Source organism: Vipera ursinii (assembly GCF_947247035.1).
Source record: "Vipera ursinii genome assembly, chromosome: 2".
Taxonomy (NCBI): Eukaryota; Metazoa; Chordata; class Lepidosauria; order Squamata; family Viperidae; genus Vipera; species Vipera ursinii.
In genome coordinates this window covers 184,425,167-184,443,462 of record NC_139513.1, presented here as the reverse complement: position 1 = coordinate 184,443,462, position 18,296 = coordinate 184,425,167, and the positions used below count along the sequence as shown (strand labels likewise).

Sequence of the window (18,296 nt, the reverse complement as noted above, 5' to 3'; positions counted from 1 at the left end):
GTAGGAGAGATGGTATATTTATCCACAAAATACCTGAAATCACTCCAACCCTGTAAAAAACTAGGACCAAAATATATTGGACCCTTTCCAATTAAAAGAATCATAAACCCAGTAACAGTTGAATTAGAACTACCCAAAAATCTTAGACGAATACACCCAACCTTCCACTGCAGTCTATTAAAGAGAGAACAACAATCTCCACTATGAGAAAAAATCCCACCACCACCACCCCCCATCATGGTGGAAGGAGAACAACATTTTGAAGTGAAAGAAATCTTAGATTCCAGAAAACACCATGGAACGATACAATATTTAGTGGCATGGAAACACCTCCCCTCCTCAGAAAACGAGTGGGTTAACAAACTCCATGTTAAAGCACCTAAGTTGCTTAAGAGATTTCATACAGAATATCCAAACAAACCAGGCTAACATTTATATGTTTTCTTTCCCCACAGATGGACTCATCTTTTTTCTGAAAGGAGAGCCGAATGTCAGAATCCATTTATATCACATTTCATAATTGTATAGGTAGAACAACGTGCTATTACTGGGGATTCTGCCATCTCTCCGAGGGGGGGGGGAGAGGATGGTTACTAAAGCGATTTTCAAACAACAGGGGATGTTTTAACGGGGGAAGGGAGGGGGACAGACAGATCTGGTTTGTGTCTTCATTTACAACTGAAAAAGTGAAGCAATAACCATAAAACCAAGGAGAGTTCCCTTTCCCATGAAAGGACCTGACACCTAGCAACTGACGACAGCCTGACCAAATGGATGAGGGGAGGGACTGGAATGGGAAGGGTTTATATAGGATTGAAATGTAACTTTTCTCAGATTCCGTCTTGTATTCCCACAATCGATTCCTTCCTAGTAAACATTTTCCTTTTGGACTAAACTTGCATCCAAGAGTTCTTATTTCCTAAGATGTGGATTGAGGTGGGTCCTGACAGGGCGTCCTTGAACAGGGCCAGCTGTGGGTCATCTTCATCCACGCTGTCAGGCTCACACAGCTGGGTCTCCGTGGTGACCAAGTGGGAGGGGCCTGGCTGAGGGCTCTCATCAGCAAGATCTTCAACCCCCTCAGCAAGGTCTTCAACACCCCCCTCCTCCTCCTCTGAGTCGTCCGACCCAACTGCCGAACCCACAGGCTGACCCTGAATCACAACAGATCTTTACTAAGCTAGACTTGAGGGAAGCTTACTACCAAATCAGAATCAAAGAAGGGGATGAATTGAAAACTGCTTTTAATTGTCCCCTAGGGTGCTACCAGTTCAGAGTCCTACCTTTTGGATTACAGGGGGCCCCAATAGCTTTCATGCAACTAATAAATGATGTGCTATGGGAGCACCTGTACAGGGGCATGCTAGTTTACTTGGACAACATCCTCATATTTACAGACACTATGGAGGAGCATGTGAAGCTGGTTAGAGCAGTCCTAAATAAGCTGCAAGCTGCCCATCTCTATGCCAAACTCTCAAAATGTGAGTTCCACAGAGAGAAAATATATTACCTGGGGTACCACATCTCCCCCGAGGGCATAGAAATTGACCTGGAAAAGGTCCGGGTGGTGTTGAAATGGGCACCACCCCACACAAGAAGGCAACTGCAAAGCTTCCTGGAGTTTGCCAATTTCTACTGCCAGTTTATTCCCTTGTTTGCTCAAATAGCCTTGCTGATCATGAATTTACTAAAAACCAAAGGGGAGGGCAAATCAAAACCCAGCCAGCCACTGAAGTGGACAGTGGAATGTCAAGCCACAATTTAGAGACTAAAGAGACTGTTCTTGGCTGAACCCCGACACAAACAAACTTTTTGTCATTCAAGCAGATGCCAGTGATGTAGCAACAGAATGACAAACGGGTATTATAACCTTGCACATATACCTCCAGGAAACTCACCAAAATGGAACAAATGTGGGCTAATAATAAAAAGAGATAAGAATAAAAGAAGGGACGACAGAGAAGAAGAGAAGAAGGGGATGACAGAGAATGAGGTGGCTGGATGGAGTCACTGAAGGAGTAGGCATGAGCCTAAATGGACTCCAGAAGATGGTAAAGGACAGGAAGGCCTGGAGGAACATTGTCTATGGGGTCGCGATGGGTCGGACATGACTTCGCAACTAACAACAAAAAGAATAAAAAACAAAAACTTTCAATAAAAATATAGTAAAAGTGATATGAGTTGATCAAATGCAATAAAACTAGGTAGAAGTATCTAAGTTATAATCCAAAAAGTTATATTCAGAAGCAGGTAGTAGCAGTTCCAAATCTCTGTATACGTATAGTCCAAGGGAATCAAATAGCTTCAAGGACAGACTTGTTTAAACAATAATCTTCAAAAACAGCAGGCCAAAAAGACCAAAGGGAGTCCTTTCTTCTTTTGAAAACAGAGATGCCAAAGACCTTCAGGGCAATGTCTGGGCAAACAGCCAAACTGCAGTGTGAGATAAAACTGTTCAAGGAGGGTGGGTGAAATTTTCAAGTTTCACCACTAGATGGGATTATCTATCCAGTCTCACCCTTTGCAGGGAAAATAAAAAAGAAGGAGCGAGGAGGGGGAAAAAACTTTCCAGTTTAAAAAGAATTAAAAAGTAAAAAGTAAAAGTAAAAATAAGAAGTAAAAATCATAGTGGCTTTCACACAAACACCCAATTTTATAGAAGCAAAAGCTTTCCCAAGCTTCTAGCCAAAAACAGCCCTGTGATAAAGTAGCATTTTCACTTTGCCGGAAGCTTAAACCACCGCTTGTAAATTGGAAGGGGGGATAAAAGAGAATTCCACCCCCCTTTCTCGAGTAAGGGCTTTGCTCCCAAAGGCTGAAAAAGTGCTAATCGCTAAGGGTCTTGGCTTGTAAAGAGAGTAAAAGGAAATTCCTCACTGAGCTGACTATTTGCATGAAAACTAGAAGTCTTTTGTCTCCGCTGAGCAGCTGGCAATGGCGGGTCATATGAAGTACGATCTGCCTTTCTTCCTACCGTTTCCAGGGGCTCTGTTGGGACCAGCGGTCTAGCTACCAGGTAACCGCAGTCCTCAGACATTCACCCTTTGGGGCAGCATTCATCCCATTTGGACCCACCAGCTGGTAGAGTTCGGACCCAGAGAGGAAAGAGACCTTTCCCCGAGTCAGTTATCAGTTTATATGTATTAACAGCAGCGAGAATTACTTATGCCCAATAATGGAAAAATGAGAGTTTACCAGCTGAAGAAATGCTAATCAAGAAAATATTAGACTGTGCAGAAATGGATAGATTAAGTTTAGAGATTAAAAAAAATGAACATTTAGTCTACTATAGAACCTGGAATAAATTTTATCAATGGCTAGACAAACGAATTAGGGAAAAAGGAATGTGATACTTATTTCTGATTTTATTCTACTAAGAAAAATATTATAGATTGAAAATTTAACATTGTTTCCTATAATTTGCTATATCTATTATTGTTATCAATCATTACTCTTACTACTTCGATTGATATATATCAACCCAGACAATATGCTATTTGCTAAATATTGAATGTAATTGGGGAAAACCCCAACCCCTCCCCCAACTTTCCTGCTATCCCAACCCCACACCCTATCCCTTCATTTTCCTCCCAACCCTTACAAAAAACAATTAAATTTACATTAAAAAAACAAGCCCGGTGGTTGCAACACTTCTACTGGTTTAACTTCACCATAAAACACCTACTAGGGTGGGGGAAGAATTTCCTAGCAGATGCTTTATCTCAAATGCCGCAATACAATACCACCCAGCATAACAAAACCACTCATCTGAAACACAGCTGGCAGCATGCATAACTACCCAAGCACAAGCCAAGCTGAAAACACATTAGCTACCCATCTGGGGATTAAATTCAGAAAAGCCTTACAAACTGACGAATGGTTCCTCAGCCACAAAAACCTATGCACCATCACAGATGGACTGCCCTGGGTGGGGGAGAAACCAAAAAGCCAGAGACTTGCATTTATGCAGCTTTGCCACAACTCAAAATCGGCAGGTCACTTTCGGTTTGTGAAAACATTGCACTTAGCCAAAGACAGTTTTGGTGGCCATCCATCAAAAAAGACATTGAAAGCTATGTGGCCAGCTGCCCGAATTGTGCAGCAGCAAAAAGATTGCAAGGGAAATCACTGGGACTGCTACAGCTCATAGTGACCCCCTCAGCACCTTGGAAGGAGATTTCCATGGACTTCATAGTGAAACTACCAGAGAGTAGCAGAAATACAGTTATCTGGGTCATGACAGACCTCTTCTCCAAACAAGTACATTTTATACCCTGCACAAAAATTCCTACAGCAAAAACCCTAGCAAACCCTAGCAACCCTGTTTGTCCAACACATTTATCGGTTGCATGGAGCACCCCAGCACATCATATCAGACAAGGGAGTGCAATTCACATTGGCGTTCTGGAATGGTGCCCCTGTATGGTTCAGTTTTCTCTTCCCTCATGGAGTTGAGAGCTATTTTCATCATGCCGATTGCTTGCTCCAACAGTCAGTTGGAATACATCAGTTGGTCCTCCTCATCTTCACTAAGGTGGAGGGGCCTCTCCATCTCAACCTTCCAACCTGGTTGATGACTACTCCATCTGAACACCTTCCTGGCTTTCTTCTTCTTGCCAACACCCATTGACCACCTGGGCTTGTGGCGGCTTCCTCTTCTGATGAGCTCAAGGATCCGGAGCTGGAGTATTTGCAGGGGTCTGCTTGGTGGGAGGTTCCCCCCCCATTGCAGGCTCCTCTCTCTCCATTCAAATATCTGACATGTTTTGCTAAGTTCCCCAGTAAGGGACTTCCTTCCGGGCTGACTGTTACTGCAGATCCTGTCTAATGTCAGGGCCCACTTCATTATTTCATCCTAAGAAAGCAGAACTCATGGAAGCAGTTTCTTCCTGTAAGGTCCCAGTCACTTACTTAAATTTGAGATACCATATCAATCTAATCAGTTAACCCAAGTGGAGATTTCTTGATCAAGCAGCACTTGTTCTGATCAAATTAAGCAGCTGGGTGGCCAACAATCTGTAACGCTGGCAGAGTTACATCCAGAAGTGCCACGCATTAGAAAGTTGGTAGCATTGCTTTATAAACTTTGTTAGCCAATGAAAATCAGACAACAGAGTTATTACATAATAAGAAAGACATCATAAATTACATCATAAGAAAGAAGCAACAGTGAGAACTGATACGGAACCACTGATTGGTTCAAAATTGGGAAAGGAGTCTGGCAAGGCTGTATACTGTCACCCTGCCTGTTTAACTTATATGCAGTACACATCATCAGGTAGGGCTAGATGAATCAAAAGTTAGTATTAATATTGCTTGGACAAATATCAACAACCTAAGATATGCAGATGATACCACTCTAATGGTAGAAAGTGAAGAGGAACTAAAAAGCCTCTTGTTGTGAGTGAAGAAGGAGAGTGCAAAAGTTGGGTTGAAACTAAACATTAAGAAAACCAAGATCATGGCATCCGGCCCTCTCAATTCCTGGCAAATAGATGAGGAAGAAATAGAGGTAGTGACAGATTTTATTTTCCTGGGCTCCAAAATCACTGCAGATGGGGACTGCAACCAAGAAATTAAAAGCTTGCTTCTGGAAATCTAGACAGCACAGTAAAAAGCAGAGACATCACCCTGCCAACAAAAGTGCACATAGTCCAGGCTATGGTCCATTGCTAGTTGCAATGTATGGCTGTGAAAGTTGGACCATAAGAAAGGCTGAGCGCCAAAGAATTGAGGCCTTTGAACCATGGTGCTGGTGTTGTGATTCAGGGTCAGCCTGTGGGTTCGGCATTTGGCTCGGATGATTCAGAGGAGGAGGAGGGGGGTGTTGGAGAGGTTGCTGAGGGGGTTGGAGAGCTTGCTGATGAGAGCCCTCAGCCAGGCCCCTCCCACCTGGTCACGACGCAGACCCAGCTGTGTGAGCCTGACAGCGTGGATGAAGATGACCCACAGCTGGCCACATAGCCAACGCAGGAGGCAGTCAATCAGGAGTAAACAATGGGGCACCTCGGAAGGAGGCAGAGAGAAGCCACGCCCTGAACTGTATAAAAGAAGAATGCGTGGGAGGGCTGGTTTGCTGAAGGCAACCGCTTGAATAGCTCCTGTTTCATGGTTCGTGTCTTCTTCTGTTTGCTTTTGTGTCAATAAATTTGGCAGGCTTAGTTCCAGCCTCTTGCCTTCTTGTAAAGGGGTTGTCCCTGCCTTTTCTGCAGGGCCGGTAGCAAGCTGGTACAGAACAGCTGGAGAAGACTCCTGTGAATCCCTTGGACTGCAAAGCAATCAAACCAGTCAGTCTTAGAGGAGATCAACCCTGACTGCTCTTTAGAAGGCCAGATCCTGAAGTTGAAACTCAAATACTTTGGCCACCTAATGAGAAGGAAGGACTCACTGGAGAAGAGCCTAATGCTGGGAAAGGTTGAGAGCAAGAGAAGGACGACAGAGAATGAGGTGGCTGGATGGAGTCACTGAAGCAGTAGGTGTGAGCATAAATGGACTCCAGAAGATGGTAGAGGACAGGAAGACCTGGAGGAATGTTGTCCATGGGGTTGCGATGGGTCATACACGACTTTGAAACTAACAACAACAACAAAGAAAGACATCAATCATTCCTGTACACTCCCTTATTCCCTCCTTCAGTATATCCCATTCATGTACATGTGTCAGAACCCATTCCCACTTCATTTCATTTCTATCTATCCTCTCTGATCTAAGAACAAATCCCACCTTTCCTTGGGTTTGGCCATATTCCCAAGGGGGAGGGGGGATGTGTCTGCAGGGCTATTACTTTCACTTCCTCTATTCGCTAAAATGTAATTCTTTACTTTGTTTATTGGGTCTGTATCTTCAACAATTTGTTTCCTGTGTTATCTCTGAACTCTTTCTTTTAAACTGTCAGTTAAGAACAAAGGAGGAAATAAGGAATGTAGCCTCAGTGCCTGGTTTATGTCTATGCTCTCAGAGGAAGGTGTGAAGAAGCTGCTGACCTCGCTGTGTGAGCTGAAGACAGACCAATGTTATCTCCCCAGTTCCCACAATGGACTTAACACTTGGAGATTGGCCATCCCACATTGGGCAGTCAATCTATGGGGTGGGGTCTTGCTTGGGAATACTATAATCTAATGCACTGCACGGGAAATCTCAGATCCTGTCTATTATGCCTGCTATCACCTACTTTTAATAAAAGTTCCTGTTTGGAAGAAATTGTTTCCAAGAGTTCTGCTTTCTTAAGATGTGGGTTTGAAGTAGAATCTGACAACATGTTTCCCAAGCTTGCATGGAATTTCTCTCGTGCGAAAGCTGATTACAAAAAGCAAAAAAGCAACAGTTAGACTAAACAATTTCCCTTTGTTCCAGAACCCTTCATTCCAAAGGGAACTTTTATTAAGAGAAACTAATAGTAGGCCTAATAGACAGGATCTTAGGATTTCCCACTCAGATCAATAGGTTAAAAGAGTCGCCAGCAAACCCCAGCACAATAGTTCATCTAGTCAGTTCGAACTGTCCAATCCTCAGGTGTCCATTGTGGGAAAGTCACTGATAACACCCGTCATTCCCAGGCTCATAGTGAGCCTGGCTTCACACCTTTCCTTCCATAACGGGAGATAAGCCAGATGGCTGGAAACTCATTTCTTTCTCCCCCTCCTATGGTGACATCAAGGGATAAATAGTTCAAAGAGCAGGAATGTAGAGAGAGCAAAAGAGATACATTGTAGCAACAGAGAAAACTAAGAGACAGCCCGCAGAGATTTTCCCCCCTTCTCTCCAGGAGTATGACAGAACCCAGAGCAATAGAAGAGATAGAATGAGAGAAAGTTTTCCTTAATAATATATGGGTTCTGACACATACATTCAACATTAACAACAACAACAAAACCACTGTACAAAAAAAGAAAAAAGATGATCAAATAAATTTAACATTTAGGAAGTACGGTTTTGTGCCATAGCGCACAGCCAAGGGATTGCAGAGCTCCGCATCCCATGGCTCGTTTCACCCTGCCAGGGGACCCTAAATGGGTCTAAAGTTATCCCAGAGAGGTGACAAAGAAAGAGGCATGCCCTGATGATTGTGGAACAATGGCGGTTTTCCCACTTGATCCAGGGAAGCCCTCTAAACCAACAGGAGAAAGGCTGACCACACCTCAGTGACCAGCCCAAACTACTTGCAGCTGAAGTCCAAAGGCACCAACTAGAACAATGGCACCAACTTGAACAAGTCCAAAGGCACTAACTAGAACATACTTGAAACTGGGCAAGAGATTTGATCTTCTCTCTCCTATTTTGTATCTGATTTCCTGGAAAAAATGCCCAAGAAGCAAAAATCCTCCCAAAGTGAGAAGGGAGGAAACTACACCTCCACTCTCCCATAGACATAAGCAATGAATTAAACTCTTGTGTGGAACAAAAATATATTGAAATGAGGTTAAAAATACTACAGTCTGGAGAAATTTGAAAACTAAGAAAACTGTTAAAATTAGTTTTAAAACTGAAAGAGTATTGATGAAATTATAAAAAAATAATGTCTTTGCTTTAAAGTTGGAAAATAAACAGTTATTGACCCCTAGTGGAGGACTAGAGAAAACTATAGCTGCATAGACTTAGAATTTGGCAAGACACCTAGAAATAGCAAAAAACAGCTGGGAACAAAGCATTGGGCTATCTAATACAGAATGAAACTATATGTTTAGAAACTGTTGACCTTCTGGGATTATCAACACACTGAGCTGCAATTTTAAGAACTGTTTGCAGAGAAAGAAAATCCTTGGCCTGCCCCCTCCAGCCCAGCCCAGCTCCGCTTCCCCAAGGAGGTGTGCAGCCATGCTTACCTCTTCCTCAAGGCTGCTGTCAGTGCCGCCATGGGGCTACAGGACCCATGTGTGCAAATGTGCTACAGGCGGGATGAGCTGAGCGCACCTAATGGGATGCCTGGTGGGCTGCAATGGCAGCTTCCTTTGGTTTGGCAGATTTCCTGGGCTAGAGGAGAGCAGAGGGGAGACAAGGTTGTTGCCAGAGGCAGCATTGGCTGAAGGCCCCACGTGCGCAAATGCGCTACAGGCGAGATGGGCTGATTGCAGCTAACGAGATGCCCAGTGGGCTGCAATGGCAACTTCCTTCAGTTTGGCAGCCTTCCTGGGCTAGAGGGGAGTGGAAGGGTGGAAAGGTTGTTGCCAGAGGCAGCACTGGAAGGAATGGCTTGGCTGCAGGCCCCATGTGCACTTGGCAGGACAGGCCAAGTGCGGCTTACCATATGCCCAGCGAGCTGTGATGGCAACTTCACCTCTAGGCTCACAACCTTTCTGGGCTAGAGGAGGGTGGAGGGGCGGTGGAGCTCCTGTTGCTGCTGCTGCTGCTAAGTGGTGGAGTAGCCCAACTGCTGGGTCCTGAGGTGCAAGAATGTGCTGCAGGGGCCAAGCGCAGCTTATTGGACATCCCTGGCCATCACTGCAGGCCAATGAGTGGTTGAGGGGCCAATGAGCTGCAACTGTTGCTGGGCTCCACCAGGCCACGTGCGCTTGCCTCCTCCTTTAAACATGCCAAGGGCTAGTGTTCACCCAGGCCAGGCCGGTGGCAAGGTGGCAGGGGCTGGACCTTTGTTATTTCCAGGACAGGTGCGTGGGGCACATTCAATCATATGGAGGGCAATTTGTGGCCCACGGGCCTTGTGTTTGACATGTCTGATATAGAGGCTTTTCCAATTACCAGACTGTAAATCCAGTTATTGTAGAATTGCAGCTGCCAAAAAGCCATAAGTAAGTCCACCCAGCATTTCATGGTAGCCTGCTGAATGGGTGAGAGCAATAGCTGTGAAGGCAGCTAGGTTAGCACGCAGATTTCATCCAGGCCAGCCCAAGTGAGGATGGTCTTGGAAGTGGATGGTGATGTCTCATGTGTGCACTATTGTGTTTTATTTTCCAGGACTAACATTCTTCTGGAGGGTCAGCATGTCAAACCTGACTCAACTCCATAGTTGCCTGTAACTGCTTTCTCTCACAGCTTTGCCAAACAGAGACAGGACGACAGTGGTGAATTACTAAGGGTGGAGGAAGGCCATGGAATGCAAGTGAACCTGTCAAAGTTGAATCACTAAGATGCCTGCTAACTTCTATCACTGCTCAACTTGCCATAGAAATGAGAAAAGGGTAGAGGAGGAAAGGGGAGTCTAAAAAGCTGTCCATGGACTGTGAAAACCTATAAGAATGCCAAGATCACTAACACAGATGTCTGACAGAGAAGTGGACTGTTTTCATAACAAACCAAAGCTATATGGGCTTCTGGTTTGCCAACAGCTGTAAATGGACACCTGGAAGATGGCTCCCGTCTTCCACGTCCAGATTCGCATCACTGGGGGGTCCTAAAAGGACCGAAGAGTCACCCTGGAGGGGTGTCCAGACAGAAGGGGCTTTTCCGGTGGGACAGCAACCCCCTCGTTAGTGCCTGCATTCCCTTTGTACCAGCAGACGAAAGACTGACCATAGGAATATGGCCAGCTCCTAGGCTGCAGACAGCCGAAGTCAAATCACTATCAGGCAACATTAAAGCAGCGTGGAAGAGACGAGGGTAAGATTCCTCTCTTGTACCTTAATCATCTTTTTTTCACCTAATTAAGCTGCTAAGTACTTTTCCCCCTGTGGAGAGGGAGGGGGATTTTAACCCTCCCTTCAGAAGGTGGCAAACAAATTCAGGGGTGTTTTTTGGAAACAAAAGAACGTTTAAGAAAGAAATAACAAAAGAAAAGAACTTTTAAAGTACTTGGGGGACACTCAGTGGCTAAATTTGAAATTGCAATTCTGACTTTCTCTTTTAAAAAAAACCAAGAGAATATTTAAGAATACAAGATAAAGAGTAACCTTGAACATCAGATGTGAAAGCTTACAATGGAAGAGTTTCAAAAACAAATCCATGCTCTGTGGGAAATATCTTACCAAACTTATCAGCTCCTTTCTACAGCTGGTGATGAAATAAGAGCTTTTGAGTGGGCCAGGGGGGTGGCAAAGGACTGGGCATGGCTGGGACCCAATCGGCAGCTGCCTTGCAGACTCAGCCATCCCTGGCAGTGGCAGGGGCTCCAGCCCATGCCACCCAGTAAGTGGTAGGGGTACTTCCGGGTTACTTGTTGGTCCATGATGACAATGAGCTGCTGCTATTGAAAGCCACATTTGACATAGACAGAGAAACTCACCTATTTCCTTAACCAAGTATGAATTTGTCTGGAGGGTCACAGAGCGGTGTTCCTGGATGAAGGGGCTTGTATGAACGCCATTGCTGCAAATCTGGAAAAAGCCAGAGTGGATGGTGGAGCTCCACAATGAGGAGGCTCTGGAGTTGGGGAACATCGATGCCTTCCTAGAGGGGCCCAGGATCAGATTTGGGGACTCCACACAAGCCTGCTGGGCAGAATCCGAAATCCACTCCATTAGACAGGAACTGGTCCATGGTCAAATACATCTGGGAATTCCACAGCCTGGCCAGGAAGCTGAGAGGATGACACCTACTGGTCTACCAGTTTCAAGATGGGCTAAGCAGAGAGGTGTACCAGAATTGCCTGCCCAGGGGAATCCCTGACAACCTCCAGATGTGGTACCAGCTAGCCACTACAGTGGAATTGGACCTAATGGAGTATCAGTGACACACAGCACCTGAGAACCACCCCTGATGGAGCCAAGAGAAACACCTGCCAACCCAAAGAGGGGGAGGCGCTCCTCCCCAATCGCTAGAGAGAGTCCGTTCTGCCCTGCCAGAGCTTGCTTCCAGATGTTATGTGTACATTTTGTTATACTCTGTCCCATCATAGAATGTATTTTAAGTTTCTGTTTTTCTTTCTGTAACATAAAGGTAAAGGTTCCCCCACACATGCGTGCTAGTCATTTCCAACTCTAGGGGCTGGTGCTCATCTCCGTTTCAAAGCTGAAGAGTCAGCGCTTGTCCGAGGATGTCTCCATGGTCATGTGACTGGCATGACTCGACGCCAAAGGTACATGGGACGCTGTTACCTTCCCACCGTAGTGGTCCCTATTTTTCTACTTGCATTTTTACGTGCTTTGGAACTGCTAGGTTGGCAGAAACTGGGACGAGTAACTGTTATGCGGCACTCAGGATTCCACCCGCCAAACTGCTGACCTTCTGATCGACAAGCTCAGTGTCCTAATCGACTGAGCCACCATGTCCCTATTCTGTAACATAAGGTAATACTAATAGCAGTGTTGTAGCCAGGGAAGTTGAATCATGTCCACTTTTGTTTTTAAATGCACATTTAATAAAATTTTCTCTAAAAGAAAAAAAAGAAACTATCCGGTTTATTGTAGCCCCAAAGATGGCAGAGACAATGATATTGGAGTTGTCATGGTTAAAAAAGTGGAACCTGTCAATTGACTGGAGAAGCAACGTGGTGACTGAGGAGCAAAGCTGAGAAAGTGCTGGGAGTGGAGGAACCACCAAAAGTTAGGAGAGTGTGATCTGCTACAAAAATGAAAGTGGAGCCAGTTAATACACTAGCAGAGAGCAGCCTAGGATAGCCAAGTATTCCAAAATAGTATCAAGACCTAGCGGAAGTGTTTAGCAAGCAGGAATCAGATGTGCTCTCCCCTCACTGCCCCACAGACTGTGCAATTGAGCTTCTGCTGGGGGCAAAACTCCCCAAACCAAAAATGTACTCTATGACCCCGGGGGATATGGAGGAGCTCCGAGCCTTTGTGGACAAGAATTTAGCTAGGGGCTTAATTCAGCCACCTAAATCCAAGGTGGTGGCACCAGTGCTCTTTAAAGAGAAAAAAGATGGATCATTGAGACTATGTGTGGATTTTAAGGGGATTAGTGGGGTGTGTGTGTGTGTGTGTGTGTGTGTGTGTGTGTGGAAAATATGTAAGACATACTGGGACACAGGTCTAAGGGGAAGTTGTTCACAAAACTGGACTTGAGAGAAGTGTACTATTTTTTTATTAAAAGGTTTTACAGATACATTATAAACATAAGACCCACCCCTCCCCCACCCCCACCCAATTACCCCTCCCTCCCTCTCCCCCCCAACTTCCCAGAGCAAATACAGGGTATTGACCCTAACAATCTTAAACTATAATATGCAAACTAACTATAATAACACTTTGAGTCCTATCACACTTTAACTCTCCTTAAAAATAACTAAATAATAACAAATCTTCTAAATCTAATACTCATTCAAATGCTAAATGAAACTTTTTAGTCCCATATTTATTCTGGATATAATCAATCCATCTTCTCCATTCCAAAATATATCTTTGTTGTGAATGGTCTTTCAAATATGCTGAGATTTTCGCCATTTCTGCCAGGTTCGAAAATTTTAAAGTCCATTCTTCTATAGTAGGCAAATCCTCCTTCTTCCAATATTGGCCTAACAAAGGTCATGCTGCCGTTATTAAATTCAACATCAATTTAGTTTCTATAGCAGTACAGTCTATAGTAATACCCAGCAAAAATAATTGTGAAGAAAACTTTATCTTTTTCTTAAAAATCTTCTGCATATTCCACCAAATTTTAATCCAAAAAGCTTTAACTTTTTGACAAGTCCACCATATATGATAATAGGTTGTATCATCACAACCACACCATCAGCATTTAGGCTGATAATTTGGATACATACATGCCAATTTCTTAGGATCCAAATGCCATCTATAAAACATTTTATAAAAATTCTCTCTTAAATTTTGTGCATGTGTAAATTTTACATTTCTGACCCAGATTGTTTCCCAAGTATCCATCGTTATTGGTTCTTGAATATTCTGGGCCCATTTTATCATACAATCTTTAACAAGTTCCAATTCTGAGTCTATTTCTATCAATGCATTATATATCCTTCTTATATGTGCAGGACTTTGATCTCTAATTTGTTTAACCAAATTTTCATCTACTATGGAAATACCAATTTTCTGATCCTGTTTCCATCTAGCTTGTAACTGCCCATACTGAAACCAAGTTTGTACTATCTTTTCTTCTTTTAAAATATTAAATGGATTAATTGCCATACATTTCTTTCCAATCTAAGAATTTCTTTATATGTAGTCACATCATGCTTAAATCCCACATTTATATTTTCTATCGCATGTTTAGGTATTGCCCAAATTGGAATTTTAAAATTCAGCTTATAACAATATTTTTTCCAAACTTGCAACAGGGCATATCTTAATATATGTGTCTTAAAACATTATCCACTTTTTTGTCATACAATAAATAAGCATGCAAACCATATAACAAATCATATCCTTCAATATTCAATAATCTCCTTTGTGTTAAATTAAACTAATTACTAATTGATAATAATGCCGCAGCCTCATAATATAATTTAAAATTGGGCATTTTAAGACCACCTCTTTCACGTACATCTTGCATTATCTTAAGTTTAACTCGCAGTCTCTTCCCTGCCCAAACAAATTTATTAATTCCTTTTTGCCATTCCTCCAAACTTAAATCCTTTTTAAGTATAGGTATCATTTGAAACAAGAATAAGAATTTAGGTAAAACATTCATTTTCACAGCTGCAATTCTTCCCAATAAGGACAATTGTAATTTTTTCCAACTATCTAATTCTTTTTGTATTTTTAACCATAACAATTCATAATTATTTTTATATAATTTTGCATTTGAAGCTGAAAGATATACCCCCAAGTATTTGAACTTCTTAACTATTTCAAATCCTGTTAGTTTTCCTAAAACTTCCTTTTGTTCTTTAGTCATATTTTTAGACAATATTTTAGATTTTTGCCTTTTACCTTAAATCCAGAAACTTGTCCATATTGTAAAATTATTTCCATTAAATCTATAACCGATTGAGTTGGTTTTTTTTATTAAAGAGTTTTACAAAAACAAAATTTTACAATATATCCCCAAATCCCTCCCACCCCAAACCCACCCACTTCCGCCCCCCACTTCCCAGAGCTAAGTACAGGATTATAGGTACAATAATCATATTCTAAAAAAAATATGCATAATATACAATTAACCAAATTCATAATGTGCTTTAACTCTCTTTTAACATAACTACAAACAACGTACCAATAACAATATCCCACTAAAATCTACTCATAAGCTAAATGGTACCTTTTGGTCCCATATTTGTTTTGAATATAATTTATCCATCTCCTCCAAACTGAAATATATCTTTCCTGTGAATGATCCTTCAGATAAGCAGAAATCTTAGACATTTCTGCAAAAAAAAAAAAAAGAAAGAAAAAAAAAGATTCGAAACTTTAAACACCCATTCTTCTACAGTGGGCAAACTATCCTTCTTCCAATATTGTCCCACCAGTAACCGTGCTGCCGTTATCATGTTCAACATCAAGTTAGTTTCTTTAACATCACAATCTACAACAATGCCCAATAAAAACAATTGTGGGGAGAACTTTATCTTTCTCTTAAAAATCTTTTGAATGTTCCACCAAATTTTAATCCAAAAAGCTTTTATATTTCTACAAGTCCACCACATGTGAAAATAGGTAGCTTCTAAACTACCACACCTCCAACATTTAGACTGTAAATTAGGATACATGTTGGACAATTTCTTGGGATCCAGATGCCATCTATAAAACATTTTATAAAAATTTTCTCTTAGATTTTGAGCCTGGGTAAATTTAACATTTCTGACCCAAATTATCTCCCAGGCTCAAAAACCGATTGAGTTGGTTGACTTAATGTAATAACCAAGTCTTCCGCAAACGCTTTCAATCTATAATCTTGATCTTTAATTTTGATTCCCTTTATTTTCTTTGAATCATGCATCTTGATCACCAATATTTCCAATGGACAACCCTGTCTTGTACCCTTTTCAATATTACAAGCTTCTCTTAAACTACCATTAATTATTATTTGAGCTGTTTGTTTTTGATATATTGCCCTAATAGGTTGTAAAAACGTATCACCAAACTCCATCTTCTCCAAAACTTTAAATAAAAATTGCCAATTCAATTGATCAAATGCTTTTTCAGCATCCAAAAAAATCAGCGCTGCAGGGACTTGATTATTTCTTTCCAAATATTCTAATAAATTTACAATATGTCTCACATTATTTTTCATTTGCCTACCACTTATAAATCCTGTTTGATCAGAATAAATCATTTGCTGCATAACCCCCATTAATCTATTTGCTAAAATCTTTGCAAATATTTTATAATCATTATTTAAAAGCGATATAGGCCTATAATTTTTAAGTTGAAAAAGATCTTGATCTTCCTTTGGGATCAAAGTTACAAATGCTGTTTTCCATGATGGAGGCACCTCTCCTCCAGATTGAATTGTTCTAAATAATTCTTTTAAAGGCTCCACCATTTCTGCTTGTAAATTTTTATAATAAATAGCTGAGAAACCATCTGTGCCAGGTGCCTTACCCACTTTTAATTGTTTAATTGCTAAAATAATTTCTTCAGCAGTTATCAATTGATTCATCCCTTCCCGTTGCTCTTGTGTAAGTATTGGGATATTCACATCCTGTAAATAACTATCCATATCTAAACCTTGCTTTATATCCCTAGCATATAATTTAGAATAAAATTCAACAAAAGCTTTCTAAATGAGATTTTGAGGAAACACTTCTTTACCCTTATATTCTATCTTATCAATATTATGTGATCTTTGTTTTTTCCTTAATAAATAACCTAACCACCTACCTGGCTTATTAGCATTGTTAAAAGTATTATGTTTGGCATATCGTAAATTAGTTGCCACTTGATCTGGCATTAACATATCAAACTGTCCTCTTAGCAAGTTAATTACTTCTTTCAACCTCTTATCAGATGGGGTCAGAATAAGAGCTTTCTCTTTCAACTTTATTTCCTCCTCTATTTCTTTATGCTTATATTCCAATCTATATCTATGTTTATTATTCAAATATATTAGCACTCCTCTCATATAAGCTTTACTTGCATCCCAAACCATTTCAATGGGAGTACCCTTATGCATATTCATAATAAGAAATTCTCGCATATGCTTTTTACATTCTGCCACATTTTCTTCATATCTAAACAAATTTTCATTTAATCTCCATTATCTTCTTTCCCCCTTGCCCTTGTCCAATTCCATCCAGACTGGACTATGATCTGATAGAGTTCTTGGGCATATCTTAATCTTCTTAATCCTAGAAAAAAAAATCATTAGTAGTTAATACAAAATCAATCCTAGAAAAAGATTGATGTCTATCAGAAAAAAAAGTAAAATCCTTTTCTTCCAAATTTTGTTCTCTCCAGACATCTTGCAATTCTAAGTCATCTTTCAAATCAAAAAAAGATTTTGGCAATCTAGCATGGCTTGGAGTATTTTTAAAAGATCCTTTTTTATCTTTCTGAGTGTCAAACACTCCATTCCAATCTCCCATTAAAATACACGATTTATAATTCCATTGAATTATTTTGTTATGTAACAGTTTATAAAATTCTCCTTGCTGTTGATTAGGTGCATATACTCCAATTAAAAGTGTTTTCTTCCCTTCTATTAATACTTCAATTATTATATCTTCCTTGTTTATCTGCTTCAATTAAATTAGCTGTTAAGTCTTTCTTTACATAAATAACTACTCCATTTTTCTTCTCTGGAGCAGATGCAACAAATTGTATACCCAGTCTAGAATTAATCAAATATTTTTGATCAGATACACAAATATGCTTTTCTTGCAAACATATAACATCATTTTTTTTTATTGAAAAGTTTTACAATACATTTTTGAATACAAAAAACCCCCTCCTACCCCTCCCCTCCCCTCTCCCCAGCCCCTCCCTCCCCTCCCGTCCCCCTCCCCGACTTTCCAGAGCTGAATACAGGGTATAAAAATACAAACAAACATAATCTAAAATATGCTAACAACAATAAAACATTAAATTCTATCGCACTTTAACTCGCCATCGTCAAAATATTAATAAAAACTACTAACTAGATCCACTACTTATTCAAATGCTAAATGAAACTTTTTAGTCCCATATTTATTCTGAATATAATTAATCCATCTCCTCCATTCCACAATGTATCTCTGTTGCGATTGGTCTTTCAAATACACTGAAATCTTTGCCATCTCCACCAAGTTAGAAACTTTTAAAGTCCACTCTTCTATAGTCGGCAGTTCTTCCTTCTTCCAATATTGCGCTACTAAAAGTCTCTCTGCTGTAATTAAATTCAACATCAACTTAATATCTATAACAGTAGTTTCTGTAATAATACCCAATAAAAACAATTGTGGAGAAAACTTTATCCTTTTCTTAAATATCTTTTGCATATTCCACCAAATTTTAATCCAAAAAGCTTTAACCTTTTTACAAGTCCACCATATATGAAAATACATTGCATCCTCA

At 41.0% G+C, this 18,296-nt stretch overlaps 1 protein-coding gene and 1 long non-coding RNA gene across 2 annotated transcripts in view; one reads left to right on the top strand and one right to left on the bottom strand.

Moving 5' to 3' along the window:
• The window catches only part of LOC310635498, an 838,887-nt gene extending 822,852 nt beyond the window's left edge, over window positions 1-16,035 (bottom strand). Inside the window, exon 1 of the long non-coding RNA XR_014491437.1 lies at window positions 15,875-16,035. This is a non-coding gene — a long non-coding RNA (uncharacterized lncRNA). The remainder of the gene's footprint in view (window positions 1-15,874) is intronic.
• The window catches only part of LOC310635488 (uncharacterized protein), a 310,115-nt gene that overhangs the window by 67,907 nt on the left and 223,912 nt on the right, over window positions 1-18,296 (top strand). The window lies entirely within an intron of this gene.